The sequence below is a fragment of the Mustela lutreola genome, chromosome 8 (assembly GCF_030435805.1).
Source record: "Mustela lutreola isolate mMusLut2 chromosome 8, mMusLut2.pri, whole genome shotgun sequence".
Lineage (NCBI taxonomy): Eukaryota > Metazoa > Chordata > Mammalia > Carnivora > Mustelidae > Mustela > Mustela lutreola.
This window is the reverse complement of record NC_081297.1, coordinates 123,005,870-123,026,555: the sequence shown is the minus strand read 5'-3', so window position 1 is coordinate 123,026,555 and position 20,686 is coordinate 123,005,870. Positions and strand designations below refer to the sequence as shown.

At 36.5% G+C, this 20,686-nt stretch overlaps 1 long non-coding RNA gene across 1 annotated transcript; it reads right to left on the bottom strand.

Moving 5' to 3' along the window:
- Window positions 1-14,445: 14,445 nt before the first annotated feature.
- Window positions 14,446-16,060, bottom strand: LOC131839255 (uncharacterized). Its single transcript, XR_009356884.1, has 2 exons — window positions 15,851-16,060; window positions 14,446-15,390 (listed from the first exon to the last, which is right to left on the bottom strand). It is a non-coding gene; the product is annotated as an uncharacterized LOC131839255 (long non-coding RNA).
- Window positions 16,061-20,686: the final 4,626 nt, after the last annotated feature.

Genomic DNA, 20,686 nt, shown 5'->3' with positions numbered 1-20,686 from the left:
GTCTCCCTTGTTTGGCTAATATAAATAATTTACATGTTTTGTTTCCTCTTTTCACTGAAAAACACCAGAAACAAAAGATTGCAAGAACTCTTGTAAATAGAAAAAAATAGAAAAAAAGCTAAAAGCGTATTTCGGAGGACAACTTTGTAAGGCAGAAATTCCCGACAATGTTTTCTTTTCTTTTCTTTTCTTTTCTTTTTTTTTTTTTTTTTACCACTTAGGTGTTACAGTAAATTAAGAGAAATGATTATAGACAAGTTTTATATTTCAAGTTGTTCTTATAATGATAAGCATTGTTAAGGATTCTAAACTGACTCCCAGGAATACTTCACAAACATACAGCCTTTATCTATCTTTCTTGTGTTCAGATTCAGGTCTTTCCTTTTATCCTTCTTATATTTTTGAGTGGATGATGAGAAATTGAAATATAAGCCCCCTTGAAATTTTGTGGATTGATTCTGAACAGCTCAGAGCTGTACCTGTGATTGCCCAAAGATTAGAGACACGTTGAAATCCACAAAGTATATGTGAAAAGTCACTGAGGACAGGTACTTAAAAAAAAAATCAGAATTTTAAAAAGAATTTATGTTGCAAAGAGGTTATTGAATTTAAGAAGAAGTGAGGTACATTTGATAGAAGGTAGGAGGACAAGAGATCTCCATTGAGTTAGTCTAATTCTTTGCACTCTCCCCTCTAGCTTATTACTGTTTCTTGAACATGCCCAAACATGCCACTGCTTTGGATTTTAGGCATTTGCTGTTCTCTGTACCTGGACTTTCTTTTCCCAGATAATAACATGGCTCTTGGGGGCGCTCAGGTGTCTCAGCTGGTTTAGCCTCTGCCTTCAGCTCAGGTCAGGATCCCAGGGTCCTAGGATCTGAGCCCCACATGGGGCTCCCTGCTCAGCAGGGAGTCTGCTTCTCTGTCTGCCTCTGCCCCTTCCCCCACTCCGCTGGCTCTCTCTGCCTCTCTCAAATACATAAATAAAATCTTTAAAAAAACATGGCTCACGGGGCGCCTGGGTGGCTCAGCGCGTTAAAGCCTCTGCCTTCAGCTCAGGTCACGCTCAGCAGGGAGCCTGCTTCCTCCTCTCTCTTTGCCTGCCTCTCTGTCTGTCAAATAAGTAAGTAAAATCTTAAAAAAAAAAAAAAAAAGAATGGCTCACTTCATCATTTTCTTTAGATATCTGTTCAAATGTTATTAAAGATAAATTTTCTATCCTCTTACTTAAAAAGCACATCCCTATCAACCTCTGATTTCCTTCCTTGCTTAATTTTTCTTCCTAGCATTGATCACCACTTAATATATGTTTTGTTCTCTGCTGTATTCTCAATGCCTACAATCGTTCCTGGAACTCTAATGGGGCTCAATTTATACCTGCTCACTGGACAAATAATTTAAACTCTTACATTTATCATCCAGTGAATTAAGTGCATTTCAGCTGGTATAATGATACCTGCTAAGTATATCATTAGAACAAATAGAATAAGATGGTTTTGACGGATATTTGAGCCAGGCCTTAAAAAGTCCCCATGCATTTTTTTGAAGATTTCTTTGTCTTGAAAAGACAATAGCTTACTGCTAATTGTAGAGTTCTTTCTTACTGTGTAATCCAAAAGATTACTGATTTAGAGGATTCTGATGAACTTTTCTATTTCAATAGTGTATTTCACTAGGTGATTCTGATGTGTTGATATGCTTTTACAATTTCCACTTCATTTCAGAACATATTGTTGTGTAGGGGCCTAATGTGTTTCCTGTCCAGTAGGCAACTCACAGCACTATGCTACCCAAGGGCCCTTCTGTCTGATGCAGGTTTTGACAGACTAACCTTGAACTGGTATTCTGATCTTCCTCACATGTTCGGTTGTAAGGGAAGTTGCCATGGACAGGGAACTCCTCCATAGCTAATGGCTTCCCTGGATTCAGCCACATAGAGTAATGAAGACCAATAGTGAGGAATCTAAGGTGTCAATCTTAGAAGTTTTATTGACCTCCTGCTGTGTATTCACATCAACAGAAGGTGTTTAGGTTCTAAAGTACAACTTGTGGTAGAAAGTTTTCACAAAATTTTAGATGCGCTTTTCAGCACCTTTCAATAAGCCCTCTTAATTCATACTTATCCCAATGCCATAACAACACAAAAAATTAAAACAAAAGAGAAACATTGTCCATAAAAGAACAGATAGATCAATCAACTTTCAGTAAAATCAAAAACATCTACTTTTCAGGGAGCCTGGGTGGCTGAGTCAGCTAAGGGTCTGGACTCTTGATTTCAGCTCAGGGTTGTGAGATTGAGCCCCATGTTGGGTTCTGTGCTCACTGGGGAGTCTGCTTGAGAGTCTGTCTTTCCCTCACCCTCTGCACTTCTTCCTGTTCTCTTTCTTTCCTCTCAAATAAATAAATGAATCTTTTTTAAAAAGTTACTCTTGGGGCGCCTGGGTGGCTCAGTGGGTTAAAGCCTCTGCCTTCGGCTCGGGTCATGATCTCAGAGTCCTGGAATCAAGCCCCTCATTGGGATCTCTGCTCAGTGGAGAGCCTGCTTCCTCCTCTCTCTCTGCCTGCCTCTCTGCCTATTTGTGATCTCTGTCTGTCAAATAAATAAATAAAGTCTTTAAAAAAATAAAAATTAAAAAAAATTACTCTTCATAAGATGTTGTTGAGGGGGGCGCCTGGGTGGCTCAGTGGGTTAAGCCGCTGCGCTGCCTTCGGTTCAGGTCATGATCTCAGGGTCCTGGGATGGAGTCCCGCGTCGGGCTCTCTACTCAGCAGGGAGCCTGCTTCCTCCTCTCTCTCTGCCTGCCTCTCTGCCTACTTGTGATCTCTCTCTGTCAAATAAATAAATAAAATCTTTAAAAAAAAAAAAGATGTTGTTGAGGGAATGAAAAGGCAAGTCACAGTCAGGGAGAGAATATTTACAAGGCATATACATGCATATGATACGTACGCTTCAAAGGATATGTATTCAGAATATATACAGCAGTCCTCCCTTATCCACAGTTTTACTTTATACAGTTTCTGTTAACCATGATCAACTGTGATCCAGAAAGTGATGATCCCTCTTCTGACCTATTGTCAGAAGGTCAGTAATAGCCTAACCCCAAGTCGCTGTGCCTACATCATTCCCCTCACTTCATCTCCTCACCTAGGTGTTTTATCCTCTCCCATCCTCTCAGAAAGCGTGAGTACAGTACAATAAGAGATTTTGAGAGCAGAAAGAGACCACATTCACGTAACTTTTATGACAGCATATTGCTAAAATTGTCCTATTGTATTAGTGGCTATTGTTGTTAATCTCTTACTGTGTCTAATTTGTAAATTTATCATAGATACTTCTGTATAGGAAAAAGCACAGTATATGTAGGGTTCAGTAGTATCCACAGTTTCAGTCATCCACAGAGTTTTTGGAACATATTCCCTGTGGATAAGGGGGAGACTACTGTAAAGAATGCTGAAAACATTAGTGAAGAAAAACAATGCAATGAAAACTGGGGAAAATATTTGAATAAATCATTACAACATATATTGATGGCGTCTAAACATGTTAAAAAATGTTCACTATCACTAGTTATTTTAGAAATAAACATTAATGAGATACCACAATGAGCTAAGAATATATCCCTATTCGAATGGCAAAAAAAAAAAAAAAGGACAAAATCAAAACACAACAGACCTACTCTTGGGGCAAATAACAACAACAACAACAACAACAAACCTACTAAGTGTTGGCCAAGTTCTTGGGAAATTAGAACTGTCATACACTCCTGTTAGGAATGCAAGATGATACAACCACTTTGGAAAATAATTTGGCAGTTTCTTTAGTACTTAAACATAAACTCAGCTCTTCTACTCCTACTTACTTAAGAGAAATGAAAGCTTAAGTCTTCAGAACAACTTTTACATGAATGTTAATATCAGCCCTATTTTTAATAGCTATAAACAATCCAAATGTTCATTGGCATACAAATGGATAAATAAACTGCTGTGTATTATAAAATAGAGTAACAGTCTAGAGTGAAAAGGAATTTATACTACAACATAGAGGGTGTAAATGTCAGCAGAATAACTATGCTAAATTAAACTATGGCTTATATAAAATAGGACACAATATGGTTCTATCTTTTGAAATGAAAATGAGTATGTAGTGTTAGAAAGCAGGTAAGTCCTTGCCTTATATGGAAGGAAGATGAAGAGGGGCAAGAGAGAAGGGTTACAAAGGGGCAGGAGGAAATATTTGGAGGTGATAGGCTTGTTCACTCTCTCCATTGTGATGGTGTCATGGATGTCTATATATTAAAACATGGTGTGTATAAATGTTAAAACACCAAATTCTACCCAATAAATATGTGCCATTATTTTATGTCAGTTGTGTCTCAGTAATTCTATTAAATAAAATAAAACTTCAAAACATCAAACTCCACCACAACCGTCATCCCTATTCCTTAGTCTTGTGCTCCAAGTCACTGCAGAGGTGTCACTGGGTGTGCGAGTTGGTTGGCTTTGGCAGAAGGTCTCTCCATTGCATTTCTCATCTATGGGTAGAGTATGGAAATGTGATATTCCTTTGAAGTCATCCTGAAAACTCTTATTGATGGACGTGTCTTAGGGTGAAGGCTCCCAGGCATGCTCAGACTTGGCCCACTTAGTTACCATCTAATATAAAGGAAAATGTGGATGTCACCAAGAAGGGAGATTCAGTGTGTGAGGCAGATTAAAGACACTTCTTGCCACATGTTGTTCCCCAGGCGGGCTTACGTGTCCCGTGTAATTACAACTTCTCTAGCATTCTCTGGCACTTCCAGTTATGGTCATAATTTCAAATTTCACCACTCACATTCCAAAAAATTAGATGTTGCTGAAACCTTGGATTTTGATTTGAACTGGAACACCACACTCCACCAGCCTTCTTGTTTTTAACCACAACTCTTCCACTGCTGTTTAAGGCTATTGATATTAAATTAATGTTCAAGGAAGTTAACAGTTGCTCACCAGGGGGAAAAGAATGTGTTAACCACAAAACTTCCTCTTATCACAGCCAGCAAAGAGGTGCCCATGTTTCATTACTGAGTCATGTCAGATTTCATCTTTCTCGGTCTTGCGTAATTTAGTTTTCCTTTCTTGCAAAGGTTGCTCAGGTTGAATAATTATATACTTATGGGATCTTTAGTGAACTAGAATTTAGGAAGATGTGAGGATAATTGCAAAACAGGAGAATACAAGTTGGACAAATCAGGAATTGTAGAAATTGTACATTATTCCTTTAACATACATTTATTGAGCACACCTTAGGTGCTGGGCATTGCATCAGAACTGGATGAACAATAGTGAGCAAAATCCTACCATTTTCTTCCCCTCATAGAGCTTATAGTGCAGGAAATGCTTTCTGTTAGAGGTGCAGTTCATCCCAGACTCCATCTCCGGGTTCTTTATTCCTCTTTCCCATCCAAATTATCCTCATTCAATAAACTGATACTTCTATTACTGTGGTTATAGAATATTGGAAATGAGAAGTTTTTGCTGTAAGACCTTCTAAGAGGGTCAGCCCTTCTCCTCCTTTTCTTCTGTCCTCCTTATCTTTCTTTCACCATTTTTAATTTTTAATTTTGAAATAATTTCAGATGTCCAAAATTTGCAAAATTAGTCCAAAGAATTCTGATAGATCTTAACCCAGATTCCCCAATTTTTAACACATCTTTGTTTAACCATTCTGTCTCTCTCTCCTTCTTTCTCCCCCTTTCTCCATGGGTATAACTATGAATACAAATGTAAATATACTTATATATTCTTTTTCTAAAATATTTGAGAGTAATTTGCAGACATAATACCCCTTACATCTAAATACATTAGTATATATCTTCTGTTACTTAGCCACATTACAATGAATAAAAGAAACTAACATTAATAGTAACAGTATCTAATCCAGAAGCCATATATTCGAAGTCAGCGATTTGTGCCAGTAATGTTCTTACATAATCCAGGATCACATGTTTCATACAGTTGTTATGTCTCTTATCTTGCTTTAATCTGAAACAGATCCTCAGTTTTTTGTCTTTTAATGATTTAGATTTTTTTTTTTTCTTAAGAATACAAGTCAGGGGTGCCTGGGTGGCTCAGTGGGTTAAGCCTCTGCCTTTGGCTCAAGTCATGATCTCAGGGTCCTGGGATCAAGCCCACATCCAGCTCTCTGCTCTGCAGGGAGCCTGATTTGTCCCCTTTCTCTCTCTCTGCCTGCCTCTCTGCCTATTTGTGATCTCTGTCAAATAAATAAATAAAATATTTTTTTAAAAAAGCATAAAAGTCAGTGTGATGTCTGGGTGGCTCAGTTGGTTAAGTGTATGCCTTCAGCTCAGGTCATGATCACAGGGTCCTGGAATTGAGTTCCACATTGGGCTCCCTGCTCAGTGGGGAGTCTGGTTGTCCCTCTCTCTGCAGCTCCCTCTGCCTGTGCTCTGTATCTCTCTGTCAAATAAATAAAATCTTTAAAAAAAAAAAAAAGAATATAGGCCAGTTACCTTGTAAAAATGTTTCTCAGTTTGGGTTTGTCTGATGTTCCCTTATTATTAGATTCAAGTTATGCACTTTGAGCAAGAGTACCATAGGAGTAGTATGCCGTTCACAGTGTGTCCTCATGTGCTATATTAATGGGAGGGTGATTCATCTGTGTCCACTTGGTAAAGATGTTATCTGCCAATTTTCTCCAACATAAACTTACCATTTTCCCTTTGTAATTAATAAATATTGTGTTGCAAACTGCTTTGAGATAATTTAATCATCCTGCTTTTCACTATACTTTCACCCACAAATCCATTGATAATTCTTACCTGATACTGTTATTACTTAGGGTGATTTCCAAATAGTGATTTCCTATTTCTATCATTCCTTTTACCTTTATTAGTTGGAATTCTACTGGAAGGAGCAACCTTCCTTATTTTTCCCTTGGTAAACTTCTTTTCTGAAGCCTCTCCACTTGTCTATCCATGTATCTATCCATCCATCTGTGTCTATATTTATTTTTTCATCCATGCATTACATAATTTTATGTAGTACCAAAGATCTCCATGATACAGACCTATTTCATTCTTCTCATCTAATTGAATTGGTACAGAACACTCATAGTGATGGCCACACTCACAATGTTACTTTTCTAGAGATAATAATGACATCTAAAGAAATTGCTACTTTCTATGGGATTACAGCAGAAAACAGGATAAAAGTCTACTCTTTAAAATCTCTTGGAAGCTTGTCCATGAGAGAGATTCGTGCTATCCAAAGTGATATTGTATCATCAGATGAATCCAGATATATTCACGAACGTGTGTTTGGCCTGTTTGTACACCTCTCACAGTCTCCTTGTCAAAAGATAATCTCCAACTGGATCGTAGACTGAAATCATGATGCTTGTTTATAGTAAATTTCATGTTTCTGTCAGGTTGACTGTCTGACTCAAGTTCTACACTTGATGTTTATTTGAAAGACAAAACTTCCTCTGTCTTCATGAGATCCCTCACATTTGTCCATGGTCTGGGCTGATCTGAACTTCCCAAATTTGGGATTTTAGTGATACCCTTATAACCAAGGGTATATAGGGAACTCAAAAGATGACAAAGGAAGTGCATTAAGTCAATTTAACCTAAGCACATAGCAACACATGGCAGAAACAGAAGTGCTAATAAACTTCCATTTGAAAGTATAGAAACCTAGGTTTTAAAATTTTTCTTATACACATCAATTGTGGATAAAATAATACAATCAGAGATGCCATTTATTTAGTGCCTAACATGTGTCTCTAGTGCTTCACATTTTACTATTTCAAAGTTTTGTAAAGCCCTAGGTCTGTGTTAATATCCCAATATTTTAAAATCTGCAGCAGGGGGTTTAGGGAGGCTGCATAAATGGACTGATCTCAAAGCTAACAAGTAGAAAGGCTAGATTTCAAATCCAAGTTTGTCTTAAGAAAAAATTAGTTTGAGCCATCTTGGTGGTTCAGTTGGTTAAGTGGCTGCCTTTGGCTTAGATCATGATACCCGAGTTCTGGGATTGAACACCAAGTCAAGAGGGCTCCCTGCTCAGTGGGGATCCTGCTTCTCCCTCTCCCTTTGACCTCCCCCCAATCATTCTCTCTCTCTCTTTCTCTCTTTTGAATAAATAAGTAAGTAAATGAACAAATTCTTAAAAAAAAAAAAAAGAAAAGAAAAAGTCCTGTTTTCCCTCTGCATTACATTGACAATGCTCCTGTTACCAGTAATAAATATACAGAACAATAAACATGTATAGTCTATGGAATCAGTAAGAATAAAAGCTTATGTGATTTCTTAGCAGAAAAATCCAAATTCTCCTTACCTCTGGAGTACAACAGAGAGCTCAAATTCAAAGTATTTATCTGACTTAGCTCTCCTTATTTTGTTCAATTTGTCTCTTCCCTTATTTGTTATACTGGTATATTTAAAAATATGCACACATGCTCAAAAAATACATTATTTAAAAACCTTAAAATCTGAGAGATAATGATAATGATGGTACTTTATCCCCATGATAATTTGTAACTAGACCAAGCTTTGAGTTTCCAGTCCTGTAAATTGAACTCAATTGAATTTTCGGTTTCAAACAGCAGGTGGTGGTGGTGGGTCATTCTATCCAGTTTAAGTATTTGTAGCTATTGCTATGTTGTTGAAAGTAATATATAACATATATTTTGGTTTTAGAACCATTCATATCATCTTGTTAAGATTTATTTTTTAAAATAATACACATGACGAGGTCTTATATTATTTGAAAAATATTTTGTGTATACAAATCTTTTAGAAGAAAGAAGAGGATTGTATATATGCAAAATGCATATCATTTAAATAATTTATCCAGTTTAGTACACCACAGAATTATTTAAATGGTTGTAATATGTATTTTAGTAATAAATATGACTTAGTATTACAGATTAAGTATTTTATCAAATATAGTCTAATTTGTAATTAATATAAAAATGGTAGTATTATATGGTAAAGACTAAAGAAATCTTTGTTATTTATTAAAAGAATGGATGGGAAAATTGACTTATTTTCAATCCTTCAATTAATTCCTTGTTAAGTATTGATTACCTTTAAACTCTTTTGATTAACACTTTAATATACTCTATTATTACTCATCAGTCTACATTCCTATTCCACTATATTCAAGATCTCTGAATATTTATTTTGAGTCTTGGCTACATTTCAGTTCTCAATTGGTTCAAACTTATAGGGGATGGTATTTTCCAGAATCTTTGATCCGTGCCTGGATTTGGTTGAACAGTGGGACGGGACAGAAAAAAGGAGAGTATAGTACTCTTTTGAAAGCCATTGTCCTTATTAGTGAAATACTATTTGAATGTTGTAGTTCTCTAGGCCATGGTGTATTATTTGAGCCAGTCTCTTTGAGGTCACAGGTTATATAATGTAAAGGTAACTCTTATAAATCTGACTGACCATAGACAATAATAGACAGTAGAGGGTATCTCTAAAGGTTTCCATTACTGTTGGCAGTGTCTACTTTATGGCAGGTGGACTGGAGAAGTGGAAAGCTACGTGGCTGGAAACTGGGGGAATGATGTAGAACCAGGTTGCTGGTAGGGAACTAGGAGTTCTGTGGAAGGAATAGAGGTGAAAATTGATGCAGGAGATGGAGAAAAAAGGCAAGTTAGCAAAAGGACTAAAAGTGCTGTATATCAGAGTCTACAAAGTGAAGATGTGGAGACCCTTTACAGTTTGTTTTAGGGCCAATGTGTATGACTTCATCATTTTTATTATAGGCACTGTGAATCTGGAGCTGGAGTGTAGTGGCAAGGTCATTGCCGAGCAGTTGTGAATGATTAGCTGTGTCTATGGCAGGGCTGATTTGAGTGCAGTCAATACCTCCAAATGTATAAATACCATTTATCAAATACCTCCACTCAGAGGCTACTTGGAAAAACAGCTCTTAGCCAAACTGAGCTTTTTACCCCTCCTTCATCCCTTGCAATTGTCATCATTTCCAAATAGAAAGCTAGCAATTTCTAATATATACATATATACAAATATCAAATGCATACACACCTATTTATCATATATAATATATATTGTGTATATATGATGTATATAAGATCACATATATTCATGTATTATATATTCATATATATCACGCACATGATCTATAAATGCGTTATATATTATACACTATGTATGTGTATATACATATTCTTAAGATTGCAAACCCTACTGAAGGAACTTGGGAATCACATTGTAAAAATTTTTCTATATAACTATCATGCATGGTATTGTTGTGAACCACTGGTTTGGGTATTTTAAAAATGATTGCTAAAAGCAGTAACTTCATATAATGCAACAAAACAAAATAAAAAGAGGCAGTACAGGTATAGGAGAAACAAACCAGGTTGGTGTGGCCTGAAACTCTTAAATATTTGGAGCCCTCTTTATGGAATAAAATTTAAAAATTACAAATGCAAGATTAGATACAATGTCTTCAGAGTAAGCTGCTTCTGAGGCATAAACATCCAGGCCAATTTCACTTATCAGCCTGGACATGTTTCGGAGCCCTTCTGAGTTGAGAGTCATGGCTTCATGGGTTATCAAGCTGAAAAGAGCTCTTAGCCCTTCATGGACAGTGAAACACCCAATAGCTATGGAGGGGGTCATCCTCTTCATCTCTGATTGCTCAGGTCAAATGCAAGGGTGTGAAGGGAACAGAGAAAACTGCTCAAGATTCTGAGATACTCAGTAGGACAATTATACACACTTGGATCTCCTGCTCTTCTCCCATTTTTCCAGAGAAATCCAACACGCATAGACACTCAAATCTAAGTGACCGTCTGTTGAATAAATGACTGACTAAATGACAAATAAACGAATGGATGAGTGGATGAATGAGTGAACGATGAATGAATGAATGAATGAAAGGCAAGGCAAGGCTTATGACCCATGTGCTGCTATCATAAAATACGGTTGGGCCAAATTTAGAAGTGATTTGTTCTTTTGAGGATTTTAAACTGATTAAATGCATCCTGGGATAATGGTGGTTAATTGTGCTGAGTGGGCCTACTGGAGGAAGGGCCTTTTTGCAGAACTTCAGAAGGAGCTTGTTTACAAAAAAACAAGAAAGTCATTCTAAAGGGCATTTCTTCATTTCCATTTCAACATTAGGTAACTCATTCACTTAGTGCTCATTCACCTTGTGCAATAGGGTGCTTTCAGTGAAAATTTCTTAGACTTTCAAATAAGCAAAATAAATATTTACCAAGTGTCCCCTGTGGAAATAGCACAGGAAATTACAAGGAATCTTGGCTACTTGGAAAAACAAAGATATGTCTTTGCAACCACACTAAATCCTCACCCTAACCCATGGAGTCAGGTTTTTCTCTAGAAAACTAGGGCTTTGGGAGTTTCATGACTTCTCAGGATCGCAAGATCTTAGATATTACAAGATGGTGGAAATAAGGTTCAGAGCCTACACTCTGATTTAATATCCATGATCTACTACTGTATCATTTTAAGTAACAAAATATTATTTGTTTGCACTTTGCAGAAGTGTAAGTAGACAAACGACTTTTCTGTGTTGTAATAGTTTCCCTGTTGAGAATATAAATGCCTTTTAATTATTTGCATTAATTTTATAATATTTTCTAATGGGGTCAAAAAAGGCTGTGCATTTCCTGGTAATGGCACCACACTGCGTCTAAATCCCACCCTTGTCACACACAATGTAAAATAGGAGGATCCCAAATTACACACACACAAAGTATTATGTGTATGTACATGCATCTAATACATATGTATGTATGTGTATGTACATGTATCTAATACTTTTTATATTTTGAAAACAGAAAAAGGAGTTTCAAAAAAAACTTTAAACACGATGTTTGTATACTTGCTTACTCCCATGCTGAAACACATGTAGGCTACAGTATGTAAGGGTAACTACAAAATAGACTAGTGTGTAAGCTGCAAAACTACTGGGATATACCTTTTGGATATATAGGTGCAATGGGAAATTTATGCTTCTGTTTTTTTTTTTCTCTCTCCCCTATGTCCTTTATGAATTTTAATAAACGCATATCAGAAGAGGGGCACCTTGGTGCATCAGTGGGTTAAGCCTCTGCCTTAGGCTCAGGTCATGATCTCAGGGTCCTGGGATTGAGCCCTGTGTCCTGCTCCCTGCTCAGCGAAGAGTCTGCTTCTCCCTCTCCTCTGCCCCTCCCCACCCATTCATGCTCTTTCGCTCTCTTTCTCTCCCTCAAATAAATAAATAAAACCTTTAAAAAAAAATACCAAAGTGAAACACATACCAGAAGAAATAAGGGTTTGGTGGATGTTATAGTTTAGAGAAAATAAATTTATTAAATAATCACAAATAGCTTTTTCTAATTTTTTTCTCCCTTTATCAGTCTCACAGTTCTGAAAGGAGCCTGCCCTTAGACTTGTTTTTATAAACAAATATGCGCTGTTGTGTTGTGTGTGTCTAAAGGGCGACTTCTGAGCCCATCCCCTTTAGTTGACCTCTAAAACCAAGTTTAAGCCATCCTGATCTTACTCTATAAATATTTAAATATTTTATTTTTCACAGTCATTTCTGATAATATCTCTGTTTTATACCAACAACGTGGCAGAATCTGAAGACACATGATTTACGACATATGTTTCTGGTTTGTGATTGTTTGGGGGTGCAAATTAAATGCAAGAGGGCAATCCCAAACAGACTGTGTGTGGCCAAATTAAAGAGGTTTATGCATCCATTAGGACAGACCGGATATAGGAATTCTAATTAGAAAAATAATATGATACTGTCTCTCGCTCCCAAAAGCTCATTCAAAATGTTAAACTTCTTTAGAAGGTCTTTGCATTTACTTTTCATTTGAAGTTCCAAATTATTTTTGCAAAATCAGTTCTGAGTGATATTTTTAAAGTATATGCCCTCACTTTGTTTTTAGGGTTCAAGGACTGTGGATGTGTGCTATTGATTTGATTCCCAAATTCTGGCATATATCCCAAAAGAAAAAAAATGCATTAAACTCTAGACTCAAAAGTGCCCATTAGTCAGCTCTGAGCATGCCAAGTTGTCGAGCGATATTACAGTTATGATCTTTAAAGCATTCGCAAAAAAAATGGATAACTTTGTGTAAAAAGCTGGATTTTATGGCTTCATCTATGCCAAAGAGATTGTCCAACAGAAAGCACCCTGGTAAGCCTAATTATTACTCCACATATGGTACGTGGCATTATAAGCTATTTTGAGGTTTGGGGAAAGAGAGAGCCAAGTGAGAACCACAGCGGGGCGTGCTGAGTAATTTTAACATCCCCATGTTGGCAGGGCGTAAGACACAAAATGCTGCTTCAGCGATCTGCCTCTCACATATTTAATATGAGGGCAAATAATTTTGTTAAAATTTACGGGGTGGGGTGGGGAAGGGAGCAATATACAAAGAGTCAGGATAGTGTATCATCTATGATCACTGAAGAAGGTTCTTCAGAGTATCATGGCTGTTATTAGCAAAGGCAGCTTTCATTTCATACTTAAAAATCACAGCAGCCTTATGACACTTCATTTAGGGAAAAAGGTAGAATCTGAATTGGGATGCAACTTAAGGGAAACATTACAAAAATTGTAGTTCTTGAATGTCTATGTGATTGTGCAAACAAAACAAATTGGAGAGGATGAATTCAGGGACCCATGGAAGCAATCAGCCATTTATTGGAGTTGCCTTCATGCCTCTTTAATGGATTATGTTTGAAAGGTTCTTTAGAGAGAGAATGAGTCATTAAATAAAGAGGGTTATTTTATACTTATGACTTCAATGGGTCAGGCCAGTGAGAACTATTTTTAAGTCAGATTTGTGGGTATCTCCATGTGGTTTCTGATAAATTCCAACATCCTCCTACCTCCATCCCTGAAGCCTTTTAAAGGTCAGCCTTGGCTACTGTTCACTTGCAGCACTTTGCTCAGAGGTCAGTATGACAGTGGAGGGCATGCCCAGGATGTCTGGGACATGCAAAGGGTATTAGCACATGTTAAATGATAATTATATTATTCTCTACCATGTTTTGTTGTACCTCTAAAGCCTTAGCAGATTCCTGGGGCCATCCCCCCCACCCCCAGGTTTTAGATAAAAACAAGAAAGAATTTCCGTCTATAACAAAATAAAGGTATTTGCCTCTCCAGTTTTCCATTCTTAATACTGAAAAAAAAAAAGGGGGGGGGGGATACTACTTAAAGTTAAGGACTATCTTCTCTAGGGCAGAGTAACTGAGAGCAAATAATTAACATTCCCAGTAGATCTACATGCATGATCAGGCTAAAAGAAAACCATGACATCCATATTTTGGATATCATTTTATTTTTTGTGATTATTTCATATTGTTTTAAAACAAAGTCACATATACTTACTTTATTTAAATACACCATTTAAAAATGACAAACAACAAATTCAGGTTTTAATTCAGTCTTTACTTATATTTTTAAAGTGGGAAGATTTCTAGACCTATGTAGAATATAACTTCCAAGCATTATGATAAGATTAAAATGATTTACCTCTTCATTATTGCCTTTAAGAATGAGCTAGAATTAATACTCTTTAATAGCTGACCTCTTTGTTGCTATTGCCGTTTTGTCCAAAAGGTGGCACTTGTGTAATCTTTTTCTTTCTCAGGGTGTAGCGAACCAGGGGAGCCAGAGGGACCAGAGTGAATTTTCAGATTGTTTCTCTTTGACAAGCTCCAAGTGGCCACGTCAAAGATCTGCATGTCTGCAACTGCAACTCCTTGCTGCTCAAAGAACCCTTCCCAGAAGAATTCGTCTGATTTTGTGAAAGAAAAACATGCTTCCTGCCTTGGTTTGGTTTAAACCTTAGAATTCTTTATCCCAAGTTTATTTTATCATCTTATTCTTTCCTTCTGATCTTTGACTAAAGTTCTCATTCTTTCTTTTAGATAACCTTGATCCATTTGAAGTTGTCTCTCTTGGTTAGAATGCATAAGCAACACATGAGTGTGTCTGGACTCTATCTAAACAGACCTATCTGACAGCATAAATCAAGAAGGATAAATCATTCGGACAGGAGAAATCTTTTGAACTGTGGACAGACAGGAAGAGTGAGAGGCACAAAGGGAAAGGGGAAACATGCTGGAGAGATTCTGATGATGAGACTGGAATTCACAGATGAGACTTAAAAGTCAAACATGCAAGCTCTTCCTGGTGGTTCGTGTAGGCTTGCTCCCAATCCCCGCAGCTGAAAAGAATTTTAAACGTGATCTGATGAAGTCCAACACTTCATTTTACAGATGAGAAAACTGAGTCCCAGAAACCTACAGGAGTGCGTTCCATGGAGCAAACTCAATTCTGTTTCCACTTCTGGTGACAAAAGGCAATGATCTGTTGAAGAGATGTATTAAGTCAGTCACGGGTTGTAAAACAAAATCTCGGGTGGTTTTGAAAACTGAAGTCCCTATAACAATGGTTCATTTTGCCAGACACATATTATTTTGAGCCACAATTCTGTCTTGGAAGCTTTCCTCTGCTCCACACAGGAATATGGCCAGTCGCTCGTTAACCTTGTAGGTCACAGATCCGCGCTGTCCCATACAGTAGCCATCAGCCGCATGGGACTATGTAATTGCATTTTGAGTTAAAATTAAATTAAAATAAAAATTTAGTTCCTCGGTTACACTAGCCCCATTCCAAGTACTCGGCAGCTACCCGTGACTAGAGGTTGCCTGTATGGGACAGGACGCACGTAGAACTCTCCATCCCTGCTGAAAGTTCTCTTAGGCAGCACTGTTCTAGATCACTGACTGTGGAGAGTATGAACAGAGGACAACACAAACTCAGATACATACTGTGATGGGCTAATCCAGGGAGTAGTATTTGTCCATAGTTTCGTAGTCTATGTGGGTTCCTAAGCAACTCTGTAGCCGGCTATGGAAAACTCGCCGCTTTATATCTTCTTATGTCCTCTCCTGCCCCCTTTCTCTTCCTACTTATGCCTTCTCAAATATTCCTCTTTTTTTTTTTTTTGGATTGTTTAATAAATCTTGTGGATATCTTATTTATTCCTTCTTGTGTGCGTCATTCGTTTCCATTTCACAATGTCCAGTAAATACTTAGCATGACACAAATATTGCACGACTAAATGTTGCATGACTAAAAAGGAAACATTGGATGCTCAGTGACGATGAATGGGTTGGGAGGAAAACCTGGGTTCAGAGCCCAATCAAGATAGAACATCTCAGGCCATTTGAATTAGGAAAAACAAGAATTCTTAGCATAACTGTGTAGATTAATAGGTAGAAGTTTATTCTGAGGGATATGGTGACTTGCCCAAAAATAATACAGATGGTAAAAAAACAAACAACAACAACAAAAAAACCAAACAAACAAAAAACCAAAAAACCTACTCTCAGTTTAGAATCCATGTGTTTTTACATCAGGTCCAGTGTCTTTTTTCCTAATCCATTAACGACCCAGAGTAGAGATTGGTTTATGCCAACTTCTAATTTCTTTTAATATCTGCCAATGAATCATCAAATAAGTCGTGTTTTGCATATATTGACATTCTTTTTTTCTTTTTTTTTTTAAGCCCAATCTTCTGAATTTCTTTAAACAAAGACAGAATTATATTTGCATGGGTTTTTCTTCAAAGATCATAGTGAAGTGCTTGTAAAAAAGATCCTCATGTTGAATTGATCAGTGCTTGGTGTTCTGTCAGTACCTGGAACTCTCAGGGGTTAAACATTTCAAGTGTAAATGAAACCAATGCTGCTCTTATAAAACAAAAGGATAGATATAATTTTTATCAGTTGGCAGATGAATAAAATCACATCGTTTGCAGGCAGTCAGGAGAACATCAGTAGCAAGCCACTTGTCAGTTTCAGTACTTCCCATGACTGGTCTAACAATGTGACTCATTCAGGCACACCTAAATCCAGATGTTATTTGAACTCTAGGTCTTATATAGATTTTCTCTTGGAGCCGTCCTTGCATGGAAATTTGACACCACCATCCCATCCGTCAAGTGGCTTTAACTGGGCCTGTTACTATCTCTGTAGTTTATTCTTTGGAATGGCTTTACCCATACCACCTGCTACTTAGTATGACGGTTGGTAGGAAAGAGACCTTTTCCCCCACACATACATTATCGGCCAAGTGTTAATTTTCATGTTTTCATGAGGTCTCAGGTATCCTGAGTCACTTGCAATTGTTTTTTTTTTTTTAATCACAAACTGTATTATAGTAGGGTGACACTGCATTTATTTATAAAGTGAACCTTGCTGGAGATTGTCCTTCTCTTCATCAATGGAAACTTTCAATAATGCTGTCCTGTTTTTTTATCCTACCCATCAAATTTGCCACACAGGATTTAACTGACCGAAACTTGTTCCTAATATTTTGTAGAGCACTGTCCTGATGCTATCCTCTTTTTCACTTTGGTATACCCTCCTGCCAAAACAGACAAATAAAACAAACTAGCAGACATTCTCTCTAGGGTGACTTTTCCACTTTTTAGCACCTCACACGCTTTTCCATCCAATCCGTCAATTCAAAGAATTTTCCCTTTCTTATCTACAAGTAATTCGTTCCTCTCTTCTAAGGTTTTCCTCTAGTATCATAGAGTTCAAAGATTCTCATCATCAAAAATTCCATTCATATGTTTGAAATGTACTCTTCTTGCATAACAGAAGTACATTCACACATTGAATCAAATATACTCTCCAGTGTGATGAAATTAACTTTTTTACAACAGAACCCTCCTTAGCTACTTGGATTTGGGCAAATGACTACAATTCTGGACTCTAATGTTCTCATCTGAAAAATTAAGTAAAAAATATAATAAAAAGAATTAAGTATAAATTATAATAAAAATGTAGCAAAAAGGAAAAACACAATAAAAAGAATTATATTTATAATAAAAAGAAATAAAAATATTGCTGGTATTGTTTCCCTCAGTCACTTTTCTTTTAAAAGAATCTAATAAGAATAACATAGGACCTAGTAATTTTATTCCCTAAGAGCTGTGTGTCAGAGAATAACTCAAAATATTCTTTTCTAGAATGTGTTATCACTAGTGAAAGTAATTTGAAAAAGAAATTTGGGTCAAAGATAAAATTTGTCATTTTCTTGAGAATTTTTACAACTCTCTGCTAGTGAGACTAGAGCTGGATATTTTGCAGAGTAAATAAATCCTAATACTTGCTACAAAAATAAGAAGAAAAATCTAAGTATGTTCAGCTAAAGAGTAGATTTGTGTTATTAAAATGTATCCCAGTTAGTATTTTGTAGCATTAGAAAAATCCACAATATTCTTGAATAATCAACACTTGGAAATTGGCTACCTATTTAGAATTACATTTGTACTGATTTCAGCTGGAATCATTAGTATTTGTTCTGCAGCTTGGAAATCTCTCCATCGAGTGAAGGAGCTCAGAGCGGACTTTCTCCTGGTCATTCCTGCAGTACACACACCTCTGTCTCATAGCCACAGCACGTTTTAACTAGATGACTTGTTTGTTGTTGTTGTTGTTGTTGTTGTTGTTGTTTCTTTCTGCAGAGTATGTATTTTGATCACATTGAGATACATGGCACTTACTACTACAAGGACATTTTGTATACAACAGACAAATTCTAAATCAAAGGTATGAAAAGTACTTGAGAAACCAAAATAGATCATCACTTTCTAGACCTTTCTTTTATTTTTTTTTAAAGATTTTATTTATTTATTTGACAGAGAGAAATCACAAGTAGGCAGAGAGGCAGGCAGAGAGAGAGAAGGAAGGCTCCCTGCTGAGCAGAGAGCCCGATGCGGGACTCAATCCCAGGACCCTGAGACCATGACCTGAGCCGAAGGCAGCGGCTTAACCCACTGAGCCACCCAGGCGCCCCTAGACCTTTCTTTTAAATACAAGTTACTCATGCGGTCTATATACTGGTTGACTCAGTTTCACTGGGAGATCAGCTCATGTCTCAGGTACTCCATGAAGCCTGGCTGTTGCTTGGGCTCACGCTCTGCGAATACCGACAACACACGTTGGTCATTGTCATAGCGCCTCTAGTATGGCTCTACTCTCCTTAGAGAAAATGACAGATCCTAAAGTACATAACCTGTTTATTACATGTCTTTGCCATGAGCAAAGCACTAACCAAACCGTACTACTTCTCCTCGACATATAAATTAATAAAATTACATCACACAAAAATTACTTTGGATAAATAACTCTTGAGCAACAACAACAAAAACTGATAAATGGAGAAAAGGAGTAACTAACATAATTTGCTTGTATTATTTTGACCATATAACTTTGTACTCAGTTGGTATGTGATAACTACTGACTGATTTGCCATGAAAGACCTTTGCTTCTTTCTGATTCTGTGTTTGTCAAAATGCAATTTATAATTACCATCCATTTTGTGATACTACTAGTCATATGAAGAGCTATATTAACTCATTTGGAAATGACAAAATAGTATTTGCTAGCTCATTCTATGTAAGTAAATGGCTTCCATTATTTTATGAAAAGATTTTAACTGGGAAGATGGTGGATTTTTGCATCTCAGGTTAAGGTCTGATAATCACAAATATGATACTGAAAAATAGCAAACTACTTTTCTGATATTATTTAACTAGTAAAGAGTTTTATGCTGTCTTGTCTTGAATTGAAGAGTGTAGAGTCACTATCTTCTGAAGTTCCTTCTCAACAGAACCCATTGGAATTTCAAGAGATACTAAAAATTATAATTTTGCTGTAGTTTGAACTAGCCTAGATTAAAGGAGGGATGAACTTCTGAACAAACTCTCCTCTGGCTGAAGTTCAGTACTACTCTATGCCAAATACTTTACTTTTCTTTCTCTCTCTCTCTTTCCTTCTTTCTTTTTTTCTGTCTTTCTTTTCCTTTTTGCTGTAAAATTAAAGAAAATAATTCTTTATAAAAAAAGAAAGAGATGTTATTTCCACTGAAAAGGATTTTCATTCATCTTGTCATGATTATGACAAATATCTCTAATCACACATTTTTAGGCATTTTGAACTCTGAGCCTTTTTATAAAAATTTGCTTTTTTTTTTAAAAAAAATCCCCTCGATTACTGAGAATGACTGATGATTGAAGAATTTCCCACCATAACCATAGATCTACTTAATGTCAATAAGCAAGCAATGGATGAATGGATAAAATGACTTTTGCAAGTTGTTTTATTTACAGACATTAAAAAAATAGAGACATTATTTTTTATCTGGATGAATATTTGTATCCTTAACATAAAATGAGGTCATAGAGACTTGCCCATCTGTTTTTTTTTTTTTTAATCTGTGGTGTCAACAGTTTAGAAGTTTCCAGTAAAAAACAGGAATGAAGGCATTCTTGTGGGATGTAGTCAAATCAAGGAATTCTATCCAAATCTTGGAAATAGACAAAAATTTTGGCCTATTTTCCAGAAAAGTTTGGAACAAGCTTTTCATTTTATAATTTATAATATATAAAATACAATATAAATTACAAACACTCTTTTAACTGATCCATACATATGTGTGTGTATATGTATACATATATTTGTGTGTGTGTGTGTATATATATATATATATATATATATATATATACATAGAGAGAGAGAGAGAGAAGGAAGCAAAGTGCTAAGGAGATTCCATATTGTTTAATAGTTGTGAAAACCTGGATGTCATG